Consider the following 20352-nt stretch of genomic DNA (forward strand, 5'->3'; position numbering starts at 1 on the left):
TTGATCCGTTTTTGGCCAGAAATTTGGCTGTTCAGGGGTAAAAGTTCAACGATTTGACCTTTGAGAACTCTACCAAACTCCTCATACAATTTTGGGTCTAAACACTTGAAATTTTGGATATAGGTTCCTCGGACAGGGATCTGACTTAATAACTTGATTTGAATCCAAAACAATAAATTTTAAGGGCTCATAATAGGGGTCAAAGTTAAAAAAATTGACCACTTTTTTTTCTTTTCTTTTGCTCAACGTACATCTCCAAACACCCGAGCAACACCGTGCTGAAACGCTAGTATATATATATATATATATATATATATATATATATCTTGTTTAATTTATGCAAAGCTCACCAGACAACCTCTCTTTACACTCTGTCAAAAACTTTCTCCAAATCCACAAAGAAAACGGGTTCATTTTCTTACCAAAATACTTCATTTGCATTCATATCTGAATAAGAATAGCATTCAATATAAGCAAACTATGCTTATCTTCTTTGTCGTCTATCAAACCCTTTGAGGACGTGAACCATGAAATTTAAGTCTCTCTAATCATAGCCAGATTTTCTTCTTTACCCTCGTAACAGTAAAAAAAATTGTACTAAGATACAATTTTTTTTCAAGTCTGATTATATCGATACTCGTTTCATCTGTAGCCATCAACATTTCTGTAACAACGCCTGAGGGTTCTTCAGCCTTACCCTTCATCTTATTCACAGCTTCTGGTATCATTTCTTTTTCAATGTTTCTGGAGTTTAGATGGTTATTTTTTATTTTTATTTTTATTTTTTCATTCTCATGAAAACTTAGTACTTAATAATCTCTCATATTAGCATTTCTAAGCATTCATCTTGTCCTGTTCATTTGTTGCTAACACTTCATTGTCATTCTGAATACACATCTCACCAACAATACGTTTGCCATCTTTTCAGCCTTAATACTCCATTCTTTTGCTCATTCTTTTGTAGCAGATCTGAAAACCTAGCGTATACAGTCTTCATTTTGATATATATATATATATATATATATATATATATATATATATATATATATATATATATATATATATAAATATATATGCAAACTTTGCTTTTGTATAAGCTGTATCGCCTGAAGATGTCTCTAGTTACTGGTAACTAGATGACCAAAACATGCTCATGATTGTGCAGCAACCTTTTACTGTTAATGTAAATCAAATAAAGAGTATACATTGCTCTACTTCAGTATTGAGCACTCTTGTAGTAATCTTGTTAAACTTCATTTGTTACTTAACCTCTGAAAAACAATCACCTTAGATTATCTATTATATATATAAAAGTGTGTGTGTCCATTCATGAGTTATTTATACAGGAAACTTTGACAAAGAAATATTAATTTTTCCTTATTCTAGTTATTCAAACGTATCTAGCATATTTACCACATGAACTATAAAATAAAACGAGAAAGATGATATATACTTTTCTCTTTAGTTAGGAGTTCCATGAGACAGGTAATTTATTTTAAGGGTTATGCAAGGGTAAAGGTATATAAATGCTGATACAGAGCTCAATTGCACCAACGATCATTGTACTGAACTAAAGTACAATGTCATTTTTTCAGTTTATAAACTTTTTTACAAAGTTTTCATTCTCCTCTTTATAATAAATGCCAATGTGTATTTATATAAATCCGACATAAAAAAGTAAATAAAAAACAAAAAACAAAGTACTATTCAAGAGGAGAAGCAAAGAAGCAAATTGAGTCGTACTTACTCTGCCAAACTAATTATAACTTTATATTTGACATGGAAGAATCTTTACTTTCGAAAATATCAAATGATTTTCTTAGTTACAACATAATACAGGGTCTACGTAGACTTGATATGGCCATTAAGAGTTACCTTTATTTCAAAACAAACTTTGCTGCGTTGAACACCTGCACAGCATTCTATTGTTACTCGGTTAATACCAACGTTTTATTTTTTAGTAATAACTGTTATATATATATACACACACACACAATTTCAATTCTAAATTAGCACTATGTATTTTTGGTTTCTATTCACGGCGTCCGTGTCGTGGTCGTGTCACTACCTCTGCTGCACTCTGCAGAGGTCGATTTTTTATTTTATTTTTTCGGCTCGATTACTGAAAATGACCACGAATAGTTTCGAATTTAGATGACTGTTTAAAACCAAAGTATGCGCCCTCCTCCTCATCGGTTGACGGTTGACCTGAATGTAATTATGAATGAACACGCGCATCACGAATCAACCATGCGTGAGTTTGTGCGTGGGTGGAGCATGGTTTTTGATCTCTGCTTACTTTCACAGAACTGCTAACCTAATTAATAACTAAATAAGACAAATGGTTTATAATGATTTAATGAAATATATCTTGTTTTATTTCTAAGATTTTGTGTAAAAAAATGTCGCCTTTTCAAGAAATACTGTTTTTCTTTGTTATAGACTTTTGACAATAAATTTTAATTCTAGATAGAAATTAATCAAATAGCCAGTCTAAATCATTTTCGAATTTTCCACGCACATGTGGCGACCATTATTAAAAACAAAAAAAACTCTCGACATGAAACAGCAAATACCTAACAAAGAGCTCGATATCATTTTAGAATTATGTAGATAATAAATGATGATTGTACATAGTTTAATACTTTACTGCACTTTCACTGTATTTTCCTATCATTAGAAGTATAGTCTAGCGCCAGGTTCATTGCTGATGATTAGTAATGCCGTGAAACTGGAATAAAGTGCTAAGTAAAATTTTATATAAAGTTGGGAATTTTTATATGTTTATTATGTATAGCATTCGTTTGTAAATAAAATGAACAACCATTATAGATTTTAAAATACATCTGCTAGGCGTAGAAGTCTACATGTAGGTTATATTTACTATAATTTAGATTTAGAGGACGGGGAAACTCTTTGTGAAATTCTAACAAGTATTCAGATTTAGATATCAATTAATAAATATTTCTCAAATTTGTTTTTTTGGTCGGTGTATAATATGGATACAATTTGCAAATTTGTATATATCCGCTTTGCATTGAATTTGATCAATGATCATTAAGCAAGATTCACCCCATTTCAATTTCTTCTTAAAGTACCTTTATCTTAGGCCTTAAATTTTAGACATTTTCTAGAATGGCAACCATATAATTGAACTTTTAAAAAAATAAGAAAAATTTCAGGTTTACTTATGTTTTTGAATTTTTACGATGACGATTGGTAAATTGTATTTAGATTATTCGGACCACTGTTCTCATGTTGCCTATTATTTTCACAATGTTTCCGCCGATGTAACCTCGGACCTTTTTCAGGCTTTATCTTGTCGAACTCTGTAATCTGCACGGACATAAGGTTTACTATCATAAATATTTTATTTCGATCTTTGCAAAGGGTCGTAAAAGTGACGCAGAAATGTTTTACTTTGGCAGTTTTATCCGTGTATTCTTTTATATATATTAGGCATAGACGTTTTTAAACAAATCCTGTACGTTTACAGATTTAAAATATAGACTTGCCTGTAATGGAAAACAATGTAAACTTCAAAAGCGAGTTTAAAGCCTTTAAACTGTCAGTTCTGGTTAGAATTAAAGGTTATAGGCGAAAGTAAAGTCTCGTATTATCAGATATATATTGATACAGACGTGTACAAGCTTCACTACACTAGCATGACGATGTTTCGATCTGTAGTACAGTTTAACTGATATTCTCGGGCGAAAAGTCTCTTATTTTGTCCCATCACTTTTGATGGAACGCCAACGGGCACTACAATTTTCGTTTTGTGATTTGAAATACTTAAATCTGTTCTACCTTTCTTAGTCTGATTAAGAAAACTCCTGATTAATGACGACCCCAGAGAAGTAATTTTATTTTTTTAATCTCTACCATCAGTTCGGTATTTGTTAGAAAATCAGCTTAAAATGCTTTTTTTTTCCATCATTTTTTTTTTTATCTCGAGTCATCATGGGAAAAGGAAGTTTGTGTATGTGGATCGGGTAGTGATTGTTGTTCTTTCTTCCTCTCTCTCTATATTCCCCTCTTATTCTCTCACCCGTCCTCTTTCACCTCTCTCCTCACTCTCATCCCTCTCACCACTCTCTATCACCCCCCCCTCTGTGTTCACCCCCTCTTTCTGTACCTGATAATTGTTTGGAATGGGGAAAATAGATGAAAATGGTCTGCCAGGTATAAACAATAAAACTAATAAACAACAAAAGAATTGACTTAGCTGTGATGCTATAAATTTATGCACAGTATGTTATTTGGTTTCCATGGCTACAAAGCTATTTTGGTGGATGAAGTATTTCTGTTTCATATGAAAGCACAAGCTTTATGAAATCGTAATGAAAGTTCTGCCGACGATGAAGAATGAGAAAGATCATGCAGAACCCATTTTCAAATTTTGAAGACGAGTCAGTTATCGTCTGCTTATTGTTTATATAAAACTGCATTAATTATTACTATTGGATTTGGATGAATTATATCCCTGTCTTCGTATTGGCAGTGTTTACGGTTATCTGTAATATAAATCTCGTCCGTCTGTCTCTATGTAACTTTCGATAGAGGCAACGGATTTTCAAGAGATCGGTATCGTTTTGACACTTGACCCTTCAGACGAAAAATTGGCTAAAAACATTAATGCCTTCACCCTCAACTGGGTACTTTCCTACAAGGAGTCGCTTTTTTCCCCAATATTTTCGAAAGTCATCCCCTGTTTTCGATTGACTAACTTTAATTTAAACCTTCGCCACTTCCGGTTTGGCGATGGACGCTTTTTTTTTTTTCACGTTCTTTTCCTCCTTCACGGCATGGGTTCGAGCTTGTCTGCCTACTACCACTGTTTTTTTGCTCAACACACCACTCCTCCAAACACCCGGGCAACTCCTGGCATCCAAGCTAGTGGTAACTAAAGTACAAACATACTTTGCAAACTAGTGTCTTCCTTCAGCCCCCCCCCTCCCAGCAAATAACACATGAATGGAAAGAAATTAAGTACCTATGAATGCCATTTTGGCAGATGTTCAAAGTTGACACTATTCAATAACAAAAACTGATTGAAAAAAAGAAAAGCCTCTTATATTTTATTTAATTTGAATGTAACTCTTAACCAGAAATACTGACATTCACATGGTTGCTATAATTTTATTTGGAACTATGGATGATAGCTGTGTGTTACTTAGTGTTTATTTTTATTGATTCACATGAAATTTTAAATGAATTACATCTTTTTGTCATAAAAACGAATGAAATTAGCATTCCTGCAGATTTTTTTCATGGTAAACAATAATAACACATGCTCACTATAAAATCATTTAAATAAATCATTAAAAAAATATTTAAAAATGTTTAATGTTTTATCGTTGTAGGAACTCATCGGGTAAAGCCAGTTACCTTCCCTACTATTGAATACAATGCTACAGTAGCGATATGATTTAGGACAATTTAAAGGAAATCGCTATAGCTGCATCTTCCAAAAGTATTAACATTATATCAGGTTATTGACAAGACATTTAACACCAGTTTCTTTATTCGTTTGCAAACAAGTTCTGAAACAAAGAATCTCCTGTCATAAGTCTGTTTCTGGTTGGTCTGCAAATTTCTGTGTCTTCTATTTTCAAACCCCAGTCAAAAACGCCTTTTCTTATATTCATCACTTTCTAAACCCGCAGACACATGTTCGGTATTGAGCTCTTGTCTGACTCTATTAATTGACCTTCCATAACATCAATAGCCATACATTCTTCAGTTTATTCCGGATTTCTAAGGCCATCCAATATATTGCATTTTTATTTATAATTCTATTTTTTAGAGTAATGAATCCATATAGAGCCAGTCAGTCCCTTAAATGATAGCTTGCGGCATTATAAACAATGAAATTCCCTTGAATTTCAACTTGTCACCTCGTTTATTTAAGTTATTTTAACAAAATCTAATGTTTTCTGTTTATAAATGTAAAATTTCTTCCTTTCTGTATTTTTTCCCCAGGTTACTTCACGGTTTTCTTTTTTTTTTTTTTAATTAAAAAAAAAGATTTTTTTTACAAGGTGGTCAAGGCCCGGAAACCACTCAGGGATAAGCGTTATTGTAAGTACAGTAAGTTAGTGTGGAGATTTAATAAAGTATCTACTTAAGGGGGCGGTTCATTATGAATTTGTTTACGTTGGACTTGAAGACATCCAGGTTGTAGTCAGGTGGGAAGCAGGCAGACGGAACAGTTCCACAGGCCTGCACTTCCAAGAAAGAAGCTTTGTTCATGGAATCTACGTTTTGATTTAGGCACGGATAAAGAGTGGGGAAAATTTTTGACAGTGGATTCAGCTAGACGGGTGTTTTCATAAAAGATTGGCGAGGGGGGACCAGTGATTGAAGTTCAGACGAGCACCTGCCATGGAAATAATGATAAAACAAAGATAAGTATGTGTTTAGGGAGATCATTGATGTAGATCAGGAAGAGAGTTGGGCCCAGGATGGACCCTTGAGGGACTCCAGCATTAATACTGCAGGCCTCTGATTTTTGTCCATCAACCACTACTCTTATGAGCTTATCAGAGAGAAATGATTTAATGATAGAGAGAACATTTCCAGTTATACCGTAGCTGGAAATCTTGTGAAGTAGGCCTTTATGCCATACCTTGTCGAAGGCCTTTGATATGTCAAGAGAAATTGCCCTAGAAAGGCAGCCTTTGTCAAGAGATTCACTAATCCTATGAGATATAACCGTTAGCACATCTGCGGTAGATCTTGCAGAACGGAAACCATATTGCGTGTCGCTAAGGTTATTTCTGCTGAGGTGGTTGACTATTTCTCTATTTAATATGGATTCCAGCAACTTACTCATGACACACAGGAGACTTATTGTACTGTACGTTAAGTTATTATTTATTTTTCAATGTTTGTTTTTCAGATTTCGCACACATGATAAGGTCTCTATACATATAAAAATAGTCCAATCTTAAAAACAAGCAAATCTCATCAATATGGTGCCTTTAATATACGGTTTTATATTGTCTTACACAGAAAAAAATAAATAATTGAAAACTTTACTTAGTGAAATTTTAGCCCCACTATCGAATTGTTTCTACTTGATCCAAATCTGATTTTTTTTTAAACATTTATTTGTTAAAATAAAAATTAGCTTGATGCCTTATGTTCTATGAATCATTAAAATTCACTGTTAGCTGTTGAGGGGCATTTTGTATAGATAATGAAATTGCGCCCCCCCCCTTTTTTTTTTTTTTTTTTTTTTTTTTTTTTTTTTTTTAAGAGAGATAATATGATTTTGTCCGACTGACATGATTGAATAATTATTGATTCCATTATAATTAATTTGCATTTTACATTTGTAAGGATTTTATTTTTTCATAACACTATGAAACCTGGCTTCTGGTTTTAATTTCCAACACAGTGGCTAATTGTATAACCAAAATAAATTTGGTATTATTATTTTTGAAAAGATCTATGTGGTTTTATTAAACGTTTTTAGAAAATGAAAAGAAATTTTAAAACTAGAAAGTCTGTTTGCAGAGATGGAGTAATAAATCCACAAATCGTCATCAAAGTCTTTTCAATTAAAAGCAATAATGCGTTACACTACCTACTTTAGCTAATCGATCGCCTAGAGTGCTCAGTTGTTTTCCGAATGGTTTTATGCTTTATTGGAAGCTGTTAAATTGATACTCCTTGATTTAATTAGTTTCATGTCAACGTGACTTTTACATTCCATATCGTGCGATTGCTATCTTCCAGTTGAAACCTCAGGCAATAAAATTTTATTTTATTTATTTTTATAATTTTTAAAATCGTGAAATCCTTCAACAGTTCAAGTTGTATGAAAAGGAACTTGTATTTCTAAGTGCAAACATTAACCTTAAATGAATGACTTGCACCATTATTTTGCTTTCTTTTGATTATCTGCAGTGTTGATGGCACAATGGTAGAGTGCTCGCTTTGCAGGTTATAAAACAGAAGTTTGGTTTAACACCAAACTTCTGTTTTATAACCTGCAAAGCGAGCACTCTACCATTGTGCCATTTTATTTTTATGTGTTGCTAATCCTTTTTGAACTACAACTATTAATAATATGCGAACAAAGTGCATATTTTTGCTAGTATGTGATATATATATATATATATAAGACAATAGGAGTGGAAAATGAATTTACAAATACTATATATTGGAAAATATAGAATGAGTCATTATTTAATAAGGATATACATACATTTATTTGGGGGATAAAGGGGACTCTTTATATCAAGATATTTCGGAGCTTAATGCTTCTCATCAGAAGAGTAGAGAAGGTGCTAGGTAACATAAGGATGTGACATCTAGCTAGAGAATCATCAGGAACGAAATAAATAAAATTTTTGATGTTAGGGGGAACTATATTGTACGCTCCTGCTTTATCTTAGAATTCAATATAGTTCCCCCTAACATCAAAATTTTATTTCGTCCCTGATGATTCCCTCACATCCCCATTATGTTACCTAGCATCTTCTGTACTCTTCTGATGAGAAGCATTAGGCTTCGAAATGCCTTGGTATAAAGAGTCCCCTTTATCCCCCAAATGAATGTATGTATATCCTTATTAAATAATGACTCCTATATTTTTCAGTAGTGTTTGTGAATTCATTTTCCACTCCTATTGTTTCCTATATAAGCTCCATTGAAATTTGTTGAGCTTTATATTATCCTGATAAGTCTCCTCTTATAGAATTGAATTTACTCTCTTCTATCTACCATCGTTATATATATATATATATATATGTGTGTGTCTGTGTGTGTCAAGTTTGAAGGAGGTAATACGTGAAATACTATCATGACCATAATAGATACTACCTCCTCCCCTCTCCTAAAGTAAATGCCTGAGAGAATGGTGTTGTGATAACAAAAACCTTTACTCGCTTTCTGAATTGAACATTCAAAGATAGTACATTAAAAGAAGACTCAGACAGATACTAAAACTCCATTATTAATAGACAGCATTTTATGGAAGTATCAGATGAAATTAACAGAATATTAATATGCATATTAATATTTTGTTAATTTCATCTGATACTTCCATAAAATGCTGTCTTATTTTTTCCTCTTCTTTCTCAATGCATCTAATTACGTTTTAACATGTTTCATGGGTGTTGCTGCTGTTTATAATCTGTTTTAACATGTTTCATGGGTTTTGCTGCTGTTTATAATCTGTTTTAACATGTTTCATGGGTTTTGCTGCTGTTTATAATCTGGCGTCTTCTTACTAAAATCTGTTACACTCCATTGATTAATAGACAGTTTTTGAAATCCGCTTTCATAAATAACGCTTTCATAAATAACCTTCCAGATTAAGAAATATTGAAAGCAAAATGTAGACCATAGTTAGAAATATCATTAAATAATTCGAGTTTCCATTAAATCACCTTCTCTAGTTAATCCTAATTCTTATAATCTTTTAAACAATGCTTCTCTGAAAAGTGGTGGAATGTTTGATATGAACTTTGCATGTCACAAAAGTTCGTTTAGAAATGTAAAGTGATTTTTTTTTTAATAATACCTTGCTTAAAAAAACGTCATGAATCCATATCTTTTCCTAAAAAAAGAAAAAAGTAGGTCAGTCTGACAATGAAAGGGAACTCTGAAACACCATCTGTTATTAAATAGTTCTGATATATAGCACACTTGTTGGATATTCTTATGATTATCAATGTGGTTTTAGAAATCTGCTACGTAGTGACTGAGTCGTAGCTGCCATCTTTGTTTTTTTTTTTTTTTTTTTCCGCTTTGTGCTTGGGATGAATGTATGAACAGACGACTTGGAATATTTGATTTCATTACATGTTCAAAACAACTATTCTAATTGTGGTGTAAATTCCTGTAACATTTCGATAGTCTTCCTTATCTATGTAGACAGATGCCACCCTCCCTCTTCATACATTCGTTCCTGGGCCCCCATTGCTATTCGTCAGTATTCCCTTCCTTACTCTTTAACACATGGAATACTAAAACAGCAATCACTTGCCTGGCAATGAGTGGGTCTTGTTCCCACAATTGTCAATGATAATGAAATGCATCTGTCATTATGTTACCTGATAATGAAACAAAAGTCATTCTTGATGCGAATAAGTTCTGTCAACTTATTTTCAATACAACTTTTCTCATGCAGATTGTGGTATGCAAAATAATGTTGCTAAAAATAATCTTAGATAACTTTTTTTTTTTTTTTTTTTAATATAAAATTTTTAACCCAATTTAAATTTTGGGTGAATGTTGTCGATTGGAGATGGAATGTGCTTTGATGAACTCGTTGAACTTGTCTTTTAACGTACATACCCCCAACAAACCCGTCTAGCAGCAGGATTCTACTCTTTACTGTTGAGGTTCCTAGATTCTGGAAAGCCTTCTACTCTAATAACTTCTTCCCTTGGACCGATAGACTTTGGAATTCTCTTTCTGCTCCCTGTGAATTTCAGCAAATATTTCTCAACAAATAAATATTATAAAGTTTATAAAGTTAACGGTTTTTTTCTCTCGCTCACATTGGCATTGATATTAAAAGCCTATTTTTTTTTCTTTTTTAAATGAACTGAATATACTCGGTCATGGATATGCGAGCGACTTCATGAAGGTTAACATATTTGTATATTTCTTTAAAAAACGAATGTCATTAATTATTAGATGATTGGTTTTATTTAACTATTACGCTTAATTCTTTTTGTGCTTACTTTTCACGTTGTGCATAATTGCATAGAATTTAGGATAAACATGTTTAGTACACTGATATTAACTGACGTTGGTCTGTGTGTGTGTGTGTGTGTGAAACTCTCTACCAAACTTCTTTCTGAATGTAGTCTACAGGCTTGAAACTTGATATATAAAGTATTTGGACCTCGGGATGGGATCAAAATTGAATAAAAAATCAATTGACCTTGGTAGGAGTAAATCGACTAACTTCAGAGCATGCATACAAATACATTTTTAGTTTAAAATCGCTTTATTTTTAACATTTTTTTATCCATCTGGCGATAGCTCAGACAGTAACAATGAAGGCCTAATTCCTTAAATAACGACTATAGCTAAATGGACACCTAATTCCCTAAATAACGACTATGGCTAAATGGAACCTAATTCCCTAAATAACGACTATGGCTAAATGAACACCTAATTCCCTAAATAACGACTATGGCTAAATGAACACCTAATTCCCTAAATAACGACTATGGCTAAATGGACACGTAATTCCCTAAATAACGACTATGGCTAAATGAACACCTAATTCCCTAAATAACGACTATAGCTAAATGGAACCTAATTCCCTAAATAACGACTATGGCTAAATGAACACCTAATTCCCTAAATAACGACTATGGCTAAATGGAACCTAATTCCCTAAATAACGACTATTGCTAAATGGACACCTAATTCCCTAAATAACGACTATTGCTAAATGGACACCTAATTCCCTAAATAACGACTATGGCTAAATGGACACCTAATTCCCTAAATAACGACTATGGCTAAATGGAACCTAACTCCCTAAATAACGACTATGGCTAAATGAACACCTAATTCCCTAAATAACGACTATGGCTAAATGGAACCTAATTCCGTAAATAACGACTATTGCTAAATGGACACCTAATTCCCTAAATAACGACTATGGCTAAATGGAACCTAATTCCCTAAATAACGACTATTGCTAAATGGACACCTAATTCCCTAAATAACGACTATAGCTAAATGAACCCCTAATTCCCTAAATAACGACTATAGCTAAATGGAACCTAATTCCCTAAATAACGACTATGGCTAAATGGACACCTAATTCCCTAAATAACGACTATTGCTAAATGGAACCTAATTCCCTAAATAACGACTATTGCTAAATGGAACCTAATTCCCTTAATAACGACTATGGCTTAATGGAACCTAATTCCCTAAATAACGACTATGGCTAAATGGACACCTAATTCCCTAAGTAAGGACTATGGCTAAATGAACACCTAATTCCCTAAATAACGACTATGGCTAAATGAACACCTAATTCCCTAAATAACGACTATTGCTAAATGAACCCCTAATTCCCTAAATAACGACTATGGCTAAATGAACCCCTAATTCCCTAAATAACGACTATGGCTAAATGAAAACCTAATTCCCTAAATAACGACTATGGCTAAATGAAAACCTAATTCCCTAAATAACGACTATGGCTAAATGAAAACCTAATTCCCTAAATAACGACTATGGCTAAATGAAAACCTAATTCCCTAAATAACGACTATGGCTAAATGAAAACCTAATTCACTAAATAACGACTATGGCTAAATGAAAACCTAATTCACTAAATAACGACTATGGCTAAATGAACCCCTAATTCCCTAAGTAAGGACTATGGCTAAATGAACACCTAATTCCCTAAATAACGACTATGGCTAAATGAAGACCTAATTCCCTAAATAACGACTATGGCTAAATGAACCCCTAATTCCCTAAATAATGACTATGGCTAAATGAAGACCTAATTCCCTAAATAACGACTATGGCTAAATGAACACCTAATTCCCTAAATAACGACTATGGCTAAATGAACACCTAATTCCCTAAATAATGACTATGGCTAGAGCGCTAAATATTTTGATTTCTATTCCAGCTGATAGCACCAAAGTCTTTACTTTTGAAATCATTACTATATACATATCAATATTTGGTACAATAATGGTACAATATTCAATTGTCAATAGCGAATTTACTCTATAATAATAAATACAAAATCTGCATGAATTAAAATATATTTAAGCATATTTTAAAGCCGGGCCACACAGGGTGGCCTGCTAGTTTCCAAATAATCGTTGTTAACTATATTGGCAATTTTTTTTTTATACAAAGGACTTTTTACAGCAATAAATCTAATAAAGCAAAATCAAATGTCTATTGTCAGTTGGAGATTAGCAACATAGATTTTACTGAAACTTCAAAAGGTATTCCTCTGCATCCCCCTCCCAATAAAAATCTGAAAATTGAGACCATGCAGTTTGACTTGATAAACTGATTCAAACTTGTGAAGGAATTGTCGAACCTAGAACAGGAATGCTTTTAGCAGTGCTCTGGAGGTCTGTTTAGATTTATATTACTTTAATTCACTTAAAATGTAAGTAAAACTTATACAATCGCTTTAACAGTAATATCTAAACAAAATACATTACTTTCATTTGGTCCAAACTTAAATTCTCTCAAACTTTCTGCACTTTCAAAAAACTTTCTGATGTTAGGTTGAAAATTTCTTCTAAAAATAATTGCACACTTGTTTGCAATGACTAATCTCTCAGTAGGAGCCCCCACCCATCATAAATTGGAAAGGGTGAGCATCTGCCCCTCGTGTGGAATTGGCTATACACAACACATGTATAGTTAATCTTATTTTTTTATGCTTTGTATTTATTTTTTTTTTTGTCTTATTTATTTAACATTTTCAGTTCTCACATCTATTTTGATTGTGGATGTGAGATTTCTGTGGGTTTTCAATTTCGGTATTTATTTATGATAAAAACACAGATATTTCCTTTTAATGTTTTTGGTATTGTTCCAATTGACCTCCTTATTATTGGCAGTGCCACCAGACAACCTTAAACCTGCTGATTCATTTTAGTATGTGTATTTTCTTTCTCTTTTTCTCACACACACACACACACACATATATATACAGTGGCGCCAAAAAAGTTCACACTTGTCATTTTTTTTTCAAAAACTGCAAATTTAAGCTAAATTGAATGTAACTGTTTAAACAACCTTCATTCCTTCTTACCTGTTCATATTTGACTTTTAATTGAAGTATATTAGTGTGCACATCAATTTAAAAAAATTTAACTTCAAATCAAGGCCAAATGAAACTCCTCCACAGTAAAAAAAAAAAAAAAAAATTGTTAGAACAACACAAATATAACAGGAATACAATGAACTAGTTAATATTTAGTAGCATAGCTCTTCTGCAATTTGACGGTCTACAATCTTGAATTAGTTTGTGGCAATACTCCAGTGAAAAGGCATCCTACTTCTCTTTAATTTTTGTCTAAAGTTCTTCCAGATTTGAAATTTTATCATTGCGTAGCTGTTGCTTGATGTAATGCTATACGTTTTTGATAGGATTGAGGTTTGGAGATTGTGCAGGACAGTATGGACACGGAATATCATGCTTTTCAAAGAACCTCTTGACATTGTCAGCTGTGTGAATGGGAGCATTATCATGCATGAAGATGGGATTATCATCCAAATTCCAGCCAAAGTAGGGTAGAAAATGCTCAGTCAACATTTTAATGTACTTGGTCGAATTAATGTGATATTGCAAGTAAACTATAGACTCTGGACCATTGCCACTAATAATGCCCCACACCAAAACTGAACCTCCACTACCTTGCAGCATTGAATCTGTGCACCTAGGATTAAATTCTTCATCCTTCCTTGGACAGACGTTCTGTCTACCATCACTACCTAGCCTATTGAACATGCTTTCATCGTTAAAAATCACTTTCGACCAGTATGAAGAGTCATGATCTTCGTTGCTGTTCTTTACAGAAATAATTGGTTTGTGTCTTGCAACACAGCCTCGCAAATTCAATTCCTTCAATCTGTTCTTAAGAAAGCACTTTTTAACAAGGTTACACTATTGTATGATTTTGGGAGCCATTTCAAATCTGTTTCTGAGGCTGCGGATCTTGATAGTATTGTCTTATCCATAAGAAGTAACTCTAGGACAACTAGATTTTGTGACATCACAAACACTGCCAGTGTTTTGCAGTCATTTGCACTGTTTTCTCCTCACATTTCAATCTGCGGCCGATTTCCCGATTAGATAAACCAGGAAGGTTGAGATTAATGAGCTCCTGACGATCACTGAGAAAGCCTAGGTATATGGACTAATTACGATTAGAGATGCTTTGTTGCCTGAAAGGTGGATATTTTAAGCTTGTTTAACTCATTTGTTGCTGTGGAGTTTCTTTTATTGCTTTCTCAATTTGAAGTTAATTTTTTGAATTGATGTGAACATTAGAATACTTCAATTAAAAGTCAAATATGAGCAGGTAAAATTATAGAGAAATAAAATGCGAATCAAATGAGGTATAGGTTGTTTAGCTGTATTCAATTTAGCTTAAACTTGCAGTTTATGAAAAAATGACAAGTGCAGATTTACTTTTTGGCATCACACACACACACACACACACACACACACACACACACATATACTTGCAAAAATAAAGACAACAAAATATAAAATGAGAACATCATATTGTGTATTTTTCTTATGCGTTACAATTGTTTCATAACCAATTTTAAATATCATATCATTTAAAAATATTCCAAAATAGCTAATCTTCAGACGACAAAATACACTAGTCATACATAATCTCTATTTTAAGAGATCAAGCAGTTGGACCTATCTCTACACCATCCTTATATTTTCCTTTTGCTTTTTATTTTTCGCTCGCCTTCATATTTAGTTAGCTCCCCATTTTCGTATGATATTTTAACCAATTATCTATTCTAATATTAATTTAATCTTTTGTATGTTTTTTATTTATTTTAATAATTTTTTTATTACCCAAATACTAGTCTACCCCTTTAAATCCTAGTTTCTACTTAGATGTGTCACTCTTTCTTCCTCAGTCTGTGATAGTTTTGTATAGACTTTGTTTACATTTTACGATCTACTAGTTGATCTTTGCTTAACCTGTTATTTCTTAAAAAGGAACTGTAAATTAAAAGGTTAATTTAAATCGTGTTAATTAAAATTTATTTTCATACCATACTAATTATACCAACAATATAAAATTTATCTTTTCAATTTCTATCATCTAAGTATTTTATTTTAATTTTTAATGTTTCCTCTTCATTATCACCCGTAATATCTTTACGTGCAAGGGGGAGATAACTCTATTTAGTTCATTTTTATCAATTTGTCAATTTATCGAAATTCCAAGCATTCATATTTTAGTATTTTGACTTTAGTATTTATTAATCACCTTTGTTTAATTTTAAACTTATAATTCAAACATTATCTTCTTTATAACAATCTCAGTTCAATTTCTTCCTCATTTGTCGCCAACTTTATATTTTGATTAAATTTCATTTTAATTCATCCTAATCAGTTTGTCTCCATATCTTACAGTTACTTAATGTTAGATTTTTCATTCTTGTGTTATTGAAATAACTCTGTTATTTTATTACCCATAATTATTAAAGTTATTTCTATTTCTCCTATTTAGGTTATAATTATTAGAGTTTCTATATGTTAAGTCGATCATCTAATTATTTATTGCACCATTTTAAAATTTTAGTATTAAATTTAAACATTCTCTTTCCACACTTAAATTTCACCCTCAACATATTCTGGAAATTTTTCCTTTTTTAAATTTATTTTAATTGGGTTTTTGGTGTGATAATAGGAATTTATTACAATGAAGACAACTTTGTATAACGTCCAACTTTTTAAAAATTCCCTCTTTAGAATTCACTAACGTAAACATAGATTACATCTTTTTGATTTATTCGGTTTACTTTCTAGCCTTATCTGCTATTGACCATTATAATTCAAAATCTTTTTATTCTTACATACTTCCCTAACCCAATCGCCTAATGTGTTCCTCTTCTTATTTTTAATTATTTTGGTTCTAACCTTATTTCTATCCTCATTCTCATCTGGTTCATTCTCTAGTCCAATTTTAAATGATGCAATATGGTTTCGGTATCTGTCCTTAAAAAAGCATTCAGTTTCCCCTAGGTATATCTTTTTATTATTATCCACCTTAACTTCATATTGAATTAATATAGTAATGATTTCAAAAGTAAAAAAAAGAAGTCTTCAGTGCCATCAGCTGGAATCGAAACAAAAATATTCAGCACTCTAGCCATAGTTTAGGGCTTCAGCCTTCATTTTTATTGTCTGAATTATCACCAGATGGATAAAAAAAAATGCTAAAAATTAAATGATTTAAAGCTAAAAATGTATGCATGCTCTGAAATTAATCAATTTACTCCTGCCAAGGTCAACTAATTTTTTTTTGTTGTTTCAATTTTGATCCCTTACATATTTTTACAGGCTAAAAACCAAATCAAAAATTTTTTCTGTGGTCCAAACACTCTATATATTAATTTTCAAGCCTGTAGACTACATATTCAGAAAGGAGTCTGGTAGACGTTTCGCACACACACACACACACAGGTCAGTTGATGTCAGTCTACTAGAACATGTTCATCCTAAATTCTACGCAAGCACAACGTGAAAAGTAAGCATAAAAAGAATTAAGCGTAATAGTTAAATAAAACCAATCATCTAATAATTAATGACATTCGTTTTTTAAAGAAATATGCAAATTAGTTAACCTTCATGAAGTCGCTTGCATATCTATGACGGAGTATATTAAGTTCATTTTAGTCATTTTAAAAAGAAAAAGTAGGCTTTTAATATCAATGTCAGAGTGAGAAAAAAAAAACTGAATTTTATAGGTGTATAGATAAGACGGGACATTTGTTTAGAAATATTTGCTGAAATTCATGCTTTGACCAATGTAACCTTCTACCTTCTTCAGGTGTGTTTTGTCGAATTCAGGTATCTGCACAGAATTTCTGACGGAATCTTTTATTTAATCGGTAGCATGCCCTTGTTCCATCAACCAATGTCCAAGTAGAAGTTTTAACTAATTTAAAATTGTATTAGTATTACCTACATTGAAGATTGAACCTTCAACCTCCAAAAAAAGTTTCATTTAGAACTGAATTTTATCTAGAATTTTTTTTTTTTTTTTTGCTCTCATGTTCCAGTCATTTCAATAGTAATCATAAACCTAAATAATTAAAAATGGATGGAAAATATTTAATAGATATTCTTAACTTTTAATCTTGACTAGAAAATGATGCCAGAAAAGTTAAATATAACATGCACACATTATCTCCCTGTCTTTTTTAAAAGTTTATCAATTTGTTTCATTTATTCATTTCATATGAATTGGAAGATTCTGTATTTGGCATTCGTTTCCTCAATATCTTTCAAGTTAGAATTCTTTCTTGAAAGATATTGAACCACATGATGATTGCCAATATCCTGGGTGAAAGTGTTTCTGTAGAACTGGATTCGAACTTGTCATTAATCATTTCGCTTGTTTATTGAGTTGTTACATAAGTTTTCAGACAAGAAAAAAAAAACATCAACAATTATGACTGCATGTTTTATGAGTCATTCGATCAATTCATAAATGACTTGAATCAAAGTGGTCAAGCCTGTTTGTCTCATTAAATTCTAATAATGTTCTTTCATGTTCCTTCCTTTATAGCCAAACATTAACATATACTACCATTACAGGTAAAATAGGATCTGGGAATAATGGAAACTAAGGTGTGATACCACACTCTTTCAAAGCTCTTAAGGGCAAATAATAAGGCGACATTTTTTTTTTTATACACGATTTTAAAAACTTGCAGTGTTTTTATGTTTTTATACTTTTTTTTGCATGTACTCTTGACACTGAGCATTTGAAGGAAAACTGTTGAAAAAATAAAAATTATTTCGGTATTTGAGTCTGACCAAGGTGAAAAATCTCTAAAATGGATTCCACATAAATTCAATGAATTTTTATTTCTGAAATTCGTCATCATCTTCTGAATAACCTTATATATATGTTACTACAAGAGGGCTTGTTCTAGGATAAGTATAATTAATTCCTTGAACATTTTGGGGAACTTTTATGTCCCCTTACTAAAGATTAAAATAAACTTATAATGATACTAAAGCTTATCATTATGCCTACAATTCTTATTTCACTTTTGATTAAAATCCATTATATAAGTTTCTACAAAATGTATCAATTTTCAGGTTTAAGTTCAAGGGGTCTTAAAAAACTTAAAATCAGGGAACCACGCTTAATTAATACTGAATGACTATGAATCTAATTCAATGCAAATCTGAATTATTTGAAATTTCAAATGGGAGATTGTGTTAACATTTAAAAATCTATTTTAAATATCTTATAGGAACGGAAATTTAAGGAATATTAATTCATTTATTGTTAAAATTTCACAAGAATTGGAGATTTCTACCCCATTTTTATCATCTTTACATCAAACTAAATATAGACCACATTTGACCCGTTATGCACAGTACTTGTATTCTAAAATTTATAACAATCAGTTAATTAGTTTAGGAGTGAATCCGGTGCATACAAATATATAAACATATACACATACCTAACATATGACTTGAGATAAGTTGTATGGAATCTCTTAGCATTTGTCTCCCTTTGATATAAATATCCTTGACTAACCCGACAAGCAGCAAAATCCCACCCCTACATTAGAGATGTCGGAAAACCTTTTACTCTGATAGTTTTTTCCCTTGAACTACTAGACTTTGGAGTTCTCCCACAGGTCTCTGCTTCCTTTATATGCAGAAATTCAAGTGTAATGCGAACAGACATCTCGCTGTTCAACTCCCTACCTAGTGTTTCTGTAGATTTGGTTGCCAAATAGTGGCCCCTTACATTCAAATGGTACTGTGCCCTGTTTGGGGTGAAAATAACAGTAATTTCGGTCTATTTTACTCACTCTGTTTCCAATTACTGTTCAGAATCCCACACATTTCAAGAGATATCTTTAGAGAAAATTTTGGTATATAAGATGACCTTTTTCCTTTGTTCTCCATAAATAAACTGCTTTTGGAAATGATCCTCTTTCATCTTATATGCATATCCACACCGCTTTAAGCAATATTTGTGTGGCATTCTTTCAATATTGGATCAATCCTAACTCCGCCGAAGCACCCCCACATCATTAATATGCATCGGCCACCTCACACCTAGGATTCTATGAATGTGTTGCTGATTAAAATGTTCAAACCAGTTTCAGTCACATCTAAAGTTTACAAAAAATAACAAAAGTTAATGTGATCATGGTACTTTGTGTGTTGCTTAGATTATGTATCCCATAATTCATTAGTTTACTGCACATATAGATATTGATAATACTCTGGCATGTACTGCAGATGATCATGTATGCATGATTGTATATACATATGTGTATTAATCATAAATTTCCACATTCAGATGAAATGTTGCAGTCGGTGTTTTTATTTTTTTTTTATTTTTCTATACTGAATATTTAATTCTAAAGTTATTAGTTAAGCAACTATACTTGTAAATGAGATGGAATAAAATGTGTGCCAACAAAAAATTTTTTTTTCAACCCAAAATGAAAAAAACAAAACAAAAAAAAAAACAAAAAAACTTCACGGATTAATCAGTGTTTTGAGAAATACGATCCTGTTTTCCTAATGAGTGTTGCTTTTAGTGAGATACTTTTAAACAATCGCCAGCAATTAGTAACTAATTG

At 32.0% G+C, this 20352-nt stretch overlaps 1 protein-coding gene across 3 annotated transcripts in view; it reads left to right on the plus strand.

Moving 5' to 3' along the window:
* LOC145296141 (uncharacterized) overlaps nucleotides 1-20352 on the plus strand; it is a 165790-nt gene that overhangs the window by 20005 nt on the left and 125433 nt on the right. The gene's annotated exons all lie outside the window — the stretch shown is intronic.

The sequence above is a fragment of the Euprymna scolopes genome, chromosome 2 (genome assembly GCF_053919585.1).
Source record: "Euprymna scolopes isolate OS-2025 chromosome 2, ASM5391958v1, whole genome shotgun sequence".
NCBI lineage: Eukaryota > Metazoa > Mollusca > Cephalopoda > Sepiida > Sepiolidae > Euprymna > Euprymna scolopes.